This window comes from Pteronotus mesoamericanus, unplaced genomic scaffold (assembly GCF_021234165.1).
Source record: "Pteronotus mesoamericanus isolate MK-2021 breed Mesoamerican mustached bat unplaced genomic scaffold, CSHL_Meso_final contig_1242, whole genome shotgun sequence".
NCBI lineage: Eukaryota > Metazoa > Chordata > Mammalia > Chiroptera > Mormoopidae > Pteronotus > Pteronotus mesoamericanus.
The window spans coordinates 2,776,260-2,789,939 of record NW_026555053.1 but is presented as its reverse complement, the minus strand read 5'-3'; the positions used below and the strand labels follow the sequence as shown (position 1 = coordinate 2,789,939).

The 13,680-nt window shown below is 46.8% G+C and overlaps 1 long non-coding RNA gene across 1 annotated transcript; it reads right to left on the bottom strand.

Moving 5' to 3' along the window:
* Positions 1-8,025: 8,025 nt before the first annotated feature.
* LOC129082838 (uncharacterized) lies at positions 8,026-13,288 on the bottom strand. Its single transcript, XR_008530439.1, has 4 exons — positions 12,917-13,288; positions 11,640-11,942; positions 10,239-10,400; positions 8,026-8,147 (listed from the first exon to the last, which is right to left on the bottom strand). It is a non-coding gene; the product is annotated as an uncharacterized LOC129082838 (long non-coding RNA).
* Positions 13,289-13,680: the final 392 nt, after the last annotated feature.

Here is a 13,680-nt window from a genome sequence, read left to right as displayed (position 1 = left end):
CAATAGCTTTGGACATCAGAGAGCATGGTTTTTTAAAATGCAGCAGTTCTAAAACAACTCTGGAACATTTACACAATGGAATACTACTCGGCCGTAAAAAAGAAAATTTTACCTTTGGAAACAGCATGGATGGACCTGGAGAACATCATGCTTAGTGAAATAAGCCAGTCAGAGAAAGACAAGGAGCACGTGATTTCACTCATATGTGGAAGAAATGGAACTGACAAGGAAAAAGGGGGCAGACTCAAAGATGGACGGCAGGATGACAGCTAGTGGAGGCGGGGTGGGGCTCAGGGGGTAGAGAGAGCGAGCAAAAAGGAAAAAGGACTCAAGGACATGGACAATAGTGTGGTGATTGCTGGGGGGAGGGTGTAAAAAGGGACTAAAGGTAATGTACACAAAAATACGATAAAGATTACATAAAAATAAAAATGCAGCAGCTCTAACATGGGGTATCAGGAAGAAATTTCATTCCCCAAAATCAAAAGTGTCTTCTGCAGAGAGATTACTAGAGTCACTGAAGCCTCCCGGGAAGACTTTCGGAGAGCCCCCTTCAAAAAGTCATGGACAGCTGCAGGGGCTGCTGGGGGCGGGAAGCTCCAGCCTCCTGGGTTGGTGCGTGTAGATGTGTTGGGGGGCGGGAGCCACCCATTTCCTGTTCGGCCATTCTGATTCGGCTAGAGGAAGACAGGGGCCTTGCTGTTTGTTTTGTACGTTCGTTCGTAGACAGCAGAGAGCTCTGTGGTGAATCTGGGAGTCCTGTGGGGGACCGGCCGGCAGTACGCACAACCTTAGTCTCTCCCCTGTAACTGGAGCTTCCACCTTCAGTGAGTGGTGACTTGCCTTTTGGACTTTTGCATTAAAGCTTAATGACAGGGGACTGGCCCCTCCTGATAGCCTAAGGGATCCTATGGGAATCTGTTGAGGCAATGAATCCTGCAGGAAATGTGGCTTGTGTTAATCCGGATTTGAACATAATGTTCTCTTAACGCAACCACATTCAAATACGCGATCATCAGCAATCATTTATATGTGCACTTAAGCAATAAAAAACATTTACCTAAAGGCTACTATGGTGCTTGTGTTGAGAAGGTATGATGTGGCCACCGCCTGCCTCGTGAATTCACTCCTGACTCTCCTCACCAACCCCTCACCCTGCCGCCCGGGGCATATGCAGCCCCAGGATATGAGGGGGCGCAAAGATGTGAGCTCTGGGGCGAAGCTGCTCTACCCCTTAGAAACTGTGATGCTAGACAAGTTACATTTCCTTTCTGTACATCAGTTTCTTTATCTGTAAACAGGGATTGTGGTCTCTAGCAGTTTTTCTGGACCTCAAGTGAGGTAAGAATGTAAACTACTCGAGTAGAGCCCGACGCTTCACAAATAATGGTTATGACATGAATGTCCTTCTGAGGATGGAGAGCAAGGAGCTAGGAAAATTCGTTGGCAAGTGCAATGGGGAAACTGAGACAACGGCTGATTCAAATTGGCCCTGTTCACACCGTGACTCACCTGCCCCCCCCCCCCCCCCCCCGCCCCGTGCAGGAATGAAGCTGGGACCCACATCAAATACTCCTGGGAGCAAAGCCTGGGGTCTGCTGACCTCAGAGGCACAGCTTTGATCAAACCCGAGATAACCTCGAGGCCTCAGTGGTGTTTCAGCTCCAGGCCCAGAAAACCAGCAAAACCAGATGACGCAAAGCCGGGGCTGACAGGAGGACCAGATGCAATGACCAATGACCCGTCGCCCTAGCTCTGGCCAATCGTTAGAGACCACGACTCTGAAAGGACACACTTGGAAAGCTGATGACTATTCCATTGGGATCCTTCCCTGAAACCACCCCTAAAATTCCTGCTTTAGAAAACAGATAAAAACCCATGAGGCAAAGGGCCCAGTGTGCCCACGCTCTCTCTAGAGCAGGCCTGTGCCTCTCCACCCCGTGTTTCTTAATGCACGTCTTTGCTTTCTCCAAAGGCCCTTCTTTTGCCTCTGTAATTTGTTTCCTGAGTCCAGGCAAGCCAGACGGCTCACTTCTTCTTCCTCTGTGACTTTCCTTCTAAAAGGCCAAGGCAGCCATGCCTAGGCTCACTCCTATTGCTGTCACCTTGCCCCTTCTGACTTAAGCCCTTCCTCTGTTTCACTGTCTCCGCCTTCAGTGAATGTACTCTCAAAATCTCTTGGACTCACGTTGTAAAATCTCTCCTGCAAGAAGTCAAGAACTGGGAGCCCACGTCACTACTACTACTTCCACCTGTTTAAGTGTCATCTTCTGTGTGAAGCCCACCCAGGTCTCCCCTGGGCAGAGCTACAGCCCCTTCACTAGGTCCACTTCTGTAGTTTATATGTACTTTTCTACATCCTTTATCACATGGACCTTCGAGCGTGTTCGATTTTCTGTATCAAATCATCAGGCATCAAATGAGACTCGACATAATCTGAAAAGAAAATGATCACTATGCAAGAGATTCTTGCCTTTATAAAGAACAGCTCGTTAACCCATTTGAGTCTGGCACTAGTGAACTAGTGAACTAGCGAACTGAACTGGTGAGGGAATATTTTTGAGGTAAATATTTGAGTACTTCCTGGGCTGGGCCTGCCCATTCCAGATTTGTCAACATCCTGCCTTCCAACTCCCATCCGTAAGCAGGCTGCCAGAGAATAAGACTTACCAGCCTGACCTCTCATCCTGGAGCTCCCAACTACACAGGTCTCAGTCCCACAAAAGGCCTCGGACCCTTCCCTACAGCTGCTCTTTCTGCCTCGAGCATTTTCCAGTCCTTCCCTCTTCCTTTTTTTATCATCAGTTAGTCAATCTTCATTCTCTTATCTCTCAAGCTGGTGACATTATTCTCCTAGGTAGCAGCTCAGCCCCTTATCCTGCCTTATCACACTTACTACATTTTATTGTAATTACAGGTCTTTTTTTCTGCTAAATTGGAGGGTTTACAAGCCAGGAAATATGCCAGTAAAAGTAGCCCTAGGCACAGTCCCTGACCTGTGGTCGATGTTTAGTAACTGTTATTAAGAGGAACAATGAAATGAATAAATGGAAGGAATGAATGTTGGTAGCAAGCACCTGCCTTTCACTCCCCAGCCTTTTTATCTCCTCGAGGGAGTCTCCGTGCCTGGGGGAGGAGGACTCCATCACTCGGGGGCAGGAACAAAACTGACTGGGAGAACTGGATCTGAAACATTTAAAATGTCAACCTGGAGGCTCTCAGAATCTGAGGGTTTTCTCCCATTTCCATCAAAATCCAGCCCTACCCAATTCAACATTTCTTTGAAAGAAAGAGAAAGAGAAAGAAAAAAAGAAAACAAAGACAAAACACTTTAATGCCAGACTGTTAAGTGCGGTCTTCTCTAAGCCTGTGTTGTCTGACGCAAAAGCCAAGAGCCACACGGGCCAGTGCGCTCCTGAAACGGGGCTAGTTCGGACTGAGATGTGCTGCGAAACACACCCTAGATCTTGAAGACTTAGTATGAAAACGGAATGTAAACAATGATTGGCCATCTTGATTACAAGTGGATGATAACAAGTGGACTTTGATATCTTGAGTTAAAGAAAGTATAAAATACATTAAATTTAACTTCACTGGTTTATTTTCTGTATTCAGTATGACTCCTAGATAATTTAAAATGGTTTTTGTGGGCACATAGAAGTTAATTTGTAAGGCTGAATCAGGTGGCTACCTCCTTTCTGTTCAGATCTGCTTTTTTTCAGTCTTTCCCTTATTACCTCATCAACTAGATACCCTTGAACCCTGGTATTTTCTCCACTGTCTTTGGTGTAATCTCTGGGGCCCGGACTTCGGTGTGGCAGCAGGGTCTGTCCCCTATGTCCTGATTTCGGGTCCTGTTTGCCCAGTTACTCACCGCAGCTTTCAGTTTCTGTCTCTGGCCTTCGTGTGCAGCGTGACCATAACACTACCCAGTTCCCTTTGGTCTATGGTTTGGTTGTTTTTGGATTTCTCTGTGTTCACTGCATATGGGAGTTTGGCAGAGAGAGAGGAGGTTTGTTCTTTACGCAGATATTTTGAAGTCACCAATGGGAAAATACTGACAGATGAGAAATATATCACGAAATGCTTCCAGATGATAATTACAGTAAACAACTTGTTAATATGTGCCAACTATCTTCTCCTCCATTCCCTTGAATTAAGGGAAGACTGATTTTCCCATGAAGCTACTCTTTGGGGAGAGGGTTGGATGAATCGATTGGCCACACAAATGTCCTGAATCTTCAGCTAGAACTTTCTTGGCCATGTCCAACTGACTGTCTCACTATAGAAAGGTCAGCTCAGTCCTCTGGCCAGAGTGTTCTTCTATGTAAAGTGATGCTTTCTGAATTCTGCCAACTTTAAAAGTCCACATGCTCACATATGTGAGTGGGGAAGGAGGGTAATTCTAAACAAACACAGATCTTTAGCACAAGCATCTCTTCCAGTTCTTTCTTTCTTCTCTCGGTACCTGCAGAAGCACTCTTCCTCCTCCCTCGCTGTGCCAGCTTCTCTGCTTGTCTGTGGGATAGAAATGTATCTGGGAGAGGGGACCCCAAACAGACTGGGATTACCTTCTTGCGGGCGGGCCCCTGGTAGACCAGGCTTCTCCTGCTTGGGTGAGTGTTCTAGGAACCCATCAGTATCACTGTACCAGCTGGTGGTGTTGTGAGAGGCTGTGCTAAACTTCAGTTAAATTTTTTTTGAAGACTCTCTCAGCTCATTCGCCAATTTCACGATAGGTGATTTACAAGCACACCTGCCCGCACTGTGCTGAGTGTTCATCAGTTTTTTGACCAAAAATGGCCACGACCCCTGTGCCCCACCTTCCCTATTCACCTGATCTCTCCCCAAGCAACTTTTTGTTTGTTTGTTTCCCGGGATGAAAATAGTCCTCAAAGGAAAATGTTTTTCCAATGTAGAAGAGGTGAAACAAAAAATGGCAGAAGCACTAAAAGGCATCAATATCGACAAGCTGAAAAGCTGTTCTGAGCAGTGGAAAAAAGCCTCAATAGGTGCATTGCATTGGATGGAGAGTCCTTGGAAGGTGACTGAAGTTTAAACATGTAAGAATAAATACACAATGCTTTATAAATAAATTCTGGATTTTTGGGGGTTCCCCTTTGTCTACCTAGATCTCCTGAATTTCAGGGGGGAAAATACCCCTGACTGGACTCAGTTACTGTCTGTGGTTAGTGTCTTACTCGTCTCTTCCATTTCATGGTCGGTGTGCTCGGGTCACGTGTGGTTTAGTTCCTCACCGTTCTTTCTCTGTTCTTTCTCTTTTCTTCTCTGTCACGTGTCTGCTCCCACACTAGAGTGACCCTCAAGGCACTACTTGAGTAGTGACGAGCCCCTTGGCAATCCAGTGGTCCCCATTCTGTCCCCACGCTTACTGACTTCACCACCGGGACATTCGACACTCGTCGCTGCTTCTGATGCTTTTCTCCTCCTGGAGCTCCCATCCCGCCAGAAGTTCCCGATACAGGCAGATCAGTATTCTCGTGAATTTACTGGCCCTGAGGAATCCCTGGCAACCTTGCTTCCTTCTCCTATTCACTATCCCTTCTTTCAAAGGTAGGTCACAACTTTTCCTCTCTCCTCAGGCCTCCATGAGCCAGCACGTCTCTCCCCTCCCCCACTGGTGACATTCTGCCCTTCCCTTCCCCCACAGTGACATTCTTTCTCGCTCGCCTGTGGTTACTTCAGAGCCAGCACCTGCAGCCACACCACGTCCAACTCCTCCCCTCCAGCTCACAAGCGGAAGTGGCTTCCTAGCCAAAGCCAGGCCCTCCACCTTTGCCCTAAAACCCACCCTCCTGCCATCTGGGCACCTTTAGGGGAAAGACAGGCCCTTGGTGTTGTGTCTTCAGTCTCTCCCATTCCACTGCATCTTCCCCGTCAGCGTTTAGGATGTTTTCCACCTTAAGAAAAAGTTTTGTTTTCCTTGCCCTCACTTCCTCTCTCATTATTGTCTTTTTCTCTTCTTCCATCTCAGCTAAAGTTTTGAAATGAAGCCCATGTTCTATGCTTCCTCCTCTTGCTTTCCAAGCAGGCTCTGCAGAGCAATGCCATGAATTCTCAGTGTTTTCTGGGAATGTCGGATTCTCCTAAAGATGAGTGTGGCAATAGCACTGTCTCTGTAAAATACTTACAGGGTGCAAGTGGCTTTCTAGAAAGTTAGCCAGGCTCAGAGCCTGGGCTCTTGACCACCAGGACCTCCTGCCCCCTCCTTGCTTCAGACCGAATAGGTTTGTTCTCAGCACTCAGCACAGCGCCTTCCATCAGTTCAAGATCAATAAACAGGCCTGAATGAATGAACATATATTGCCACCAAGGTTCAGGTTCTGATTCTCTCACTCTTAGGATAACTCACCAATTAACAGGTTCTTAAAAAGTGCATAGGTTTTGGTTTATGCCTATCTTTCTGAAAAAAGGTGTCATTTTCAGAGGAGTCTGTATCCAAAAAACAGCAAGTTCTTGATTCATTCATTTTTCTGTCTTCAGTTTCATTTTCACCAACCTCCTCCCCCTACATCCTGTACATTGCCATTAGATGCCTAGGTTGTGAATGTTTTGTTGTAATTCTGTACCTCATAAAAATGCAGAGGCAAATGACTTCCCTCTACCTAAAATTCCTGTCTGCCTTCCTGGCTGCCTGCACCCAAGATAAAAATCTACCCCTTTCCTCCAACGCTTTTAGCCAACACTTTTAGTAATCAAGCCCCAGCATATTTTACCAGTACCATCACCCATTTCTCTCCTCCATTCCAGTCACGTTGGTCTTATAATTTCAAAACCGCTGTTGCAGTTCACCTCTCAGTAGTTCACTCAGTAATGTATATATTACATTCCTGCTCTGGGCCAGGCACTACGCCTGGACCTGAGAAGACAAAGATAAATACAGCACAGCTCTTACCCTTGAGAAACTATCAGTTCCATCTGGGAGAGAGATGGGAAAACAAAAATCCCCCCCAGAAATGGGATGGCAAACTGTTCGTGGAAGTTACTACTGCTCAGAGATAGGATGGCGCTGGGAGTCAAGGAGGCTTCCTCTTTCTTTCTTTTCTTTTTTAAAAAAGATTTTATTTATTTATTTTTAGAGAGAGGGGAAGGGAGGGAGAGAAACATCGATACGCAAGAGAAACATGGACTGGTTGCCTCTTGCCCCCAACCTGGCACCTGGCCTGCAACCAAAGCATGTGCCCTGACCAGGAATCAGGCTGGTGACCTTTTGGTTTGTGGGACAACACTCAACCGCCTGAGCCACATGAGTCAGAGAGAGAGCATTGGAGAGTTTTAAGCAGGACAGTTTGCTGTCATGGTTCATTGCAGGCAGATTCTCGCAGTGGAGTGAAGGACTTATCGGAGGGCGCTGGAGTCAGGACAATCAATCAAGACTTTATGATCTTCGTCCAGGACAAAAATACTGAAGGCCTGATTTATGCAGGAGCTCTGGTGTGTGTGGGCATGTGTGGTCTAAATCCAGAGATTTTTAAGTGGAGCGGGCATAATTTGATTTCCCTATTCTCCAGGCTTTTCTTTATAGCGTTTATCACCCTGGACATAATCACTTACCTGTGGTCTGTTTCCCCCACCACCATGTGAACGCCAGGAGAAATGAGATGTTCATTGTGTTCCCTCAGACCCCAGGGTGCGTGACAGGTACAACACAATTATTTGTTCAAGGTCTGAAGTTTAGCTAGGAAGGAGAAATAGAGGGGAATGTCAAAATAGGAGAAGAATTTATAATGTGCTGGCCTAATGGAGCTCATCCATATCTCCCATAATCTCTTCCAGAGCTCAGGCTCTATCTCAGTGTTTTATCAAAATCATAGGTTCCCTCATCCGGCCCTCATCCCCATCTCAGCCTGAGCGAACACTCTTTCCTGACCTTTCGCCTACCCTGCTGCTCTCTAGCTATCTCCACTGTGCATCTCTGAAAACCCTGGTTTTCCAGGTTCCCTCAAGGCCTTTGGTCCCGTGCCTGGGCTGTTCTCACTTTGTTATAGGATCACATACCTGCTACACATTTCTGCCTGTGTTCCTCCAGATCCACTCTCCACCCTTCTCCAGGGTTGACCTTGAAGGGCAGCATCACCTGAGCTTGCTCGCCCTTCATCTTCTGCTTGGGTTCAGCCACAGGCGATCTGAGGGCAAGAGAGAGACGCAGGGCTGTATTCTGCTAAGTTGCTGTTGGCCCTCCCTCCCATTCCACTATTTCTCTCACTGAGCGCTGGTTTGTCTCTGCTCCTTCAGGCCTATGGCTGATACGGCTTTTCATCAGCTGTTACCCTGGGGCTGGTTGGTGCTTCATCCCCCTTCCGAGTGTCCCTCACCCCTGCCAGCAACTTTGTATTCTGTCCTGCACGCACTTTGACCCAGGTATCTATGGACTCTGATGCTGATCTGGGCTGATACGAAAGCAAAAAGGCAGATCGTATCTTTAAAAAAAAATTGAAATAGGAGCCTCAAAACTTACTTTTTTTTAAAGTGTAGGATTCAGTGGTTCTTAGTAAAGTTGAGCAAATTGTATCTTTTTTCATTTAATAGGTAATTAAATGTTTTCTAAGTTACCAGCTGAGTTCTCAATGTTAGATTATACAATGTTGCACCTCACTTACTTAATCATTCATGTATTTCAAGCTTTCCTTATCACAAATAAGGCTGTTGCAAATATTGTGCATGTGGCCATTCTCTTTTGGGGAGGATTGTTTCTCAAGGGGAAAGTTTCTAGGAGTGATGCTGATGAGTCAAAAGGGAGTCACATCTCTATCAAGGCTTCTCAGAAGTACGCTCACACTGCCTTTTAAAAGGATTGTATCAGTTCACTTGCTACAGCTTTCTCTGAATGTACCAACTGTATCATCTCATTAGCATTGGGAAATATGTGAGGTACATGTATTTTGCTTAGGTAGGAGGTGGTATTACCACTTCAACTTCTTTGATAACCATCCTAATCCTAAACCACTGAAAACCATTTTTAGCTAAATGGGAATGGAGAGGCAGTGACTTTGAGGGGGATGGGGTGGAGAGAAGGTAAAGGGATTTGCTCCTTAATCTTCCTCCTTCTCCACTCAGCCTCTTCGCCCTGTTCTCGTATCAGTTTCTTCCTCTTCAACCAGCTACGCATCTTCAGGCCCTAGCACAGGGCCGCACACAGAGTGGGTCACACTGGTTTACGAGCATTAACGGTTCTCCTTTAACGGACTCTCTGGAATCCGCACTCTCCATGCCCTGCCCACAAGCACACCGACTACCGACTACCGCCCATGGCCTGCTGAATGCCCTGGCTGGGTGGCTCGTCTCTGGAACACCCGCACGTTTCCGCCCACAAGTTAGGTTAGATGCCTAATCAGAGTCTGTTGCGTTTGGTCCCGCACTTGCTTATGACAACTGTTTGCCAGAATATAATTAATTGAATTAAAACTTACAAAAACTGTTGAAATGTAAGTGTGAAAAGAAACAGTTGTTTCTGTGAAATGTCAGTTGAATGCTTTGGAATTATTAGCTAAAGACAAGTCGAAAAGGACTATCAAACCAGATGTGGGTGAGAGGATTAGAAAGATTTTTTCTTTACGGAGTCTCTTACTTAGACTTCCTTGCAAGAAGCTTTAAGTTCTCAGTTAACTTTAAAGAAACAACTTGGGAAGCATAGACAATACATCATGGGTATAATTTAAATAAGAAAAAAAGCTCAAGAATTCTAACCAGCACTCTTGCTCAAAGAAAAGGTTTGGCAGGACATAGAAAAATTGGCAAGTGGGTTTTCCTAATAGGTTTAATTGAAAATAAAATGTTAAGATGTGTATATACAATTTTTAAATAATTCATTGCTTTAATATACTTTTACAATTAACTAACCTACTTTTGGGCCAGATCCAGTTTGCTCGGGCAGGGGCAAATCCTTATTTCCTAACCCTTTTGTTTTCATAGGTGGACAGGTGGGGGAGAATTTGTCCTGGACCTTCCAGAAGGAGGGGACTTGCCTAATTGGTGAACTTAGATGTGCCTGCCCTCAGAACAGTGCAATCGTCTCTGCTGAGACCTGGTTAAAGCTGCTAGACCTCGGCACAGGGGAGGCTGAAGTTTTTGGGGAGCTAATTTTTAACTCAGGGAATATTAAAAAGCCTATTGGTCATCATCCAAGCGACGTTCTTCAGATTAGCCTCATGCGTAATAAAGTTGATATTTTTGCCTTTTCATTGGCTCCAAACTTATATGAAAGGAATGGTACTCACTGTTCCCATAACACTCCAATGATGGCAGGTACTGTCACAATCAAGGCACATGATTCTCACTTTTATTTTAGTTGGCGACTCCATTCAAACAAAAAGTTGTCTCTGGTTTGCAGGTGGTAGTCTAGTTTTGTTCAAAGTCCAATCTGTATCTCACGCTAGAAGCTAGACAAAGAAGAAAACATTATGGCTCCTGAGAATTCCTGATATCAGGAAGGGTTTCCTGAGAAGGGAAGAGGAACCCAAACATGACCCCTGCCAATCCATCTGTTCCCTCCCCCTCCACGTCCTGAGAGTCTTTCTTGTCCTGATTTTGGGAACAGATAAACATGGCCAACTTAAGATCACAGCCTACATGGCTACTTAAATGAGAAACTGCAAACGTAGCAGGGAGTATACTGCCTAATCTCTCCTTAGTGTGCTTACAGGCATTTTGTTACCTTGCAGTGGGCCATAAAATCAATGTAGTAAGTCCTGGCCAGTAGTTAAAAAGGAATAAAAATAATAAAGCTGAAACTATCAACATGCAATGGGTATGTACATGTCAAAACAAAAATGTACATTATAAGTACATGCGGTTTATTGTATTTCAACTACATATCTCAATAAAGCAGTAAAAACACCCTAAAAAAATCCTTCTTAAAATAAAGATGAACTTGAAGTAGGAAAAAAAAAAACAAAAAACAAAAACAAACACCTATCAGCATGCATTGAAAAGAAGGATAATATTTCAAGAAACTTTTTTCTCAGAGATGCATGTATTTGTCCATGCATGTGTGTCCATTCTGGGTTGAGAAAATTAATTTATTTCTTATGGAGGGCCACAGTCAAAAAAGCTTGCTGAGAATATTATTTTGCTATGAAGAAGGAAATCCAGCCATTTTCAACAACATGGAAGGTCCTGAGGGCACTATGGCAAGTGAAATAAGTCAGACAGAGAAAGACAAATACGCAGGATCACAGTTGTATATGGAATCTTAAAAAAGCCAAGCTCATAGAAAACTGTAAAAAAAAAAGTTTGCAAAGCACTGTTTCAAGGTGCACATTTCTTCTTCCTTTCCTTTTTGCTCTTTGTTAATTTGCTCTGAAACTGCTGCCTTGTGACTGAGACTTGTAATTAAAAACCAGAAGGGCCAATTCCTACTCTGTAAACAGCTGGAATGCAAAAGCTATTGTTCCTACCTTATTGCTCTGAGTTAATCAAATGTCCAGATACCCTGAAGATAGAAGGGCAGAGATTGAGACCCTTACGCAGTAAGTAGTGAGAGGAAAATTTACTGTAAAATTTGGCTACACAGCTCACGCAGCAGAGGTTCTCCCCAGCTGGCAAGGCACAAAGGGCTCAGGCTGGCACTCCGGGACCACAGCCCTAACTTACCTTTCCAGACTGACTCGCTCACTTACTCTTTTCCCTGTGCTCCATCCAAATTGACTTCTTGGTGTTCCCAGAACACTCCATCCGTTTCTCTTTCTGTGCCCTTGATTGCTCCATTCCTTCCGCCTCGGGCAGCCTCCTCAACTGGCCTGTCTCTGCTTGCCGCAGTCCCAGCCATCCTTCAAAGATCCATGTCCAATCTCCTTGCCGAGTTCCTAATATCTTTCCTTTAAACGCCAAACGTATCTTTTAAAGAAATACTTCCTTGCCCTGGCCAGACTGCTCAGTTGGTTAAAGCGTCGTTCCAATGCACCGTGGTTGCCGGTTTGATCCTGGTCAAGGCACAGGCGGGAGACAACCAGTGAATGCATAAATAAGTGGAACAGTAAGTCGATGTTTCTCTCTCAAGTCAATAAATAATAATCAAAAAAGAAATATCTTTCTTAAAGATACTTTTACAATACATTTTAAAACACCATTTTCCCTGGCTTTAAGAAAGCATTAATGTACTATAAAAATAAGAAAATACAGAAGTCACAGAAGAAGAAAAAAATCCCACTCTTTTAGGATATGGGGATGTATATTTGCATATTACCAACGGGTATTATAGTGCCTTAATCTGTTTCTTCAGTATGACTTTCAACATCCAATATCCATGGGTACGAATAAACTGTAATTTATTTAATAATCATAGCATTGGGCATTTTGCTTGTTTTCACATACGGTGCCGTATTTGGGGGAGGATATATAGGGTAGTAGCAAGAGCACAGTGACAGATTTCCTAAAAGAGCACCATCGAGTGTGTTTTTGGAAATAGAAAGCTGAGGTCAGTGATCAGTAGGAGGAGCGTAAGTTCCCCCAGGAATCTTTGGAGATATTTTAGTGGAATTGGGGTTTGAACTAATTGCACTTGTTTAAAGGGACAGTAACCCTAGCAAGTCTATGGATGGGGGGAGGGGGTGTCACCCAGCAGCCAATCCGTGGAAACAAGCAGGGCTCAGTAAGCAGGCCTCCCACCTCAAGACCTGTGTATCTTTGTGCATCCTTTAAATCTCCTAGGAGGAGGTGTGCCTTTTCCCACCCCTATATCTGGCACCATTACTGACCCCTTCTCTTATCTCTTATTCTCCCCTCAGCTCCTTAGCTGGAGAGCTCCTCTTCAAAGTGAAGCAAAACACTTGTCTCTTTTCCTGTCACTACCCCTAGAGGTACAAGCCTGCTTTTTTTTTTCTCCCCTGCTCCCAAACTTCTGTCAAGAATCGCCACAGTTACTGCCTTCAAGGCTTCAGCTGCGCGTACTCCTTACCCAAGCGCTCAGCCCAGCTCAGGGACGGAAACTCAGCAGCAGCCTCCTGCAAACGGGCTTCTCTTCCCCGCTTAGCGGTGGGTGCGCATTGCCCTGCTCCAGGGCCTCGCCCCGCGCTCCCGCACCCTGACCCGGCTGCCGCCTCGGTGCCGCGCGTTCCCCGGTGCGCCGGCTTCTCGGAACGCCCTGCCCGTCACCCCGCTGGCCTTGGGTCGTCGGTCGCCTCGCGCAGTCATCGTTTCCCAGAACTCACACCTCCAGGTGCGCGCCCGGGAGGCCCCCTGTGCCAGTCCGTTCGCGGCCCGTCCCGCGGTGACCGCGGCGGCAGTCCGGCAGGGTCCCTGCTTCCTGTCACCGCCGCCGGCCTCTGGCCCACCACGTCCGCGCTCCAGGGGCGCGCGCTGGGGCGAGACCGCCGCGCAGGCAGCTCCCGGCCCCCTAGCGGGCGACCTCGGCCCCACCCCAGGCCCCTGAGGCCTGCCCGGCAGGCGCGTCAGAGGACGGGCGGCCCAGGTCGCGGGGCGCCGGGCCGTGCGGGGTGCTCGCAGGTCTGGCGGGGCGGGGCCCTAGACCGGGGTCCCGGGTCCTGAGTCCCGGGGTCCAGCCCCGCTCGCCGCCGTGGGGCCCGAGCCGAGCAGCCCGACTCGGGCGGGAGGCGGGAGGCGGAGGCCGGGCCGGGCCAGGGCAGCCCCTCCGCCGCACCGCCCTGGGCCGGTGCCCAGGTCCGAGTCGCCTTCCGCCCGCCGCCCCGCCCGCGGCCCCAG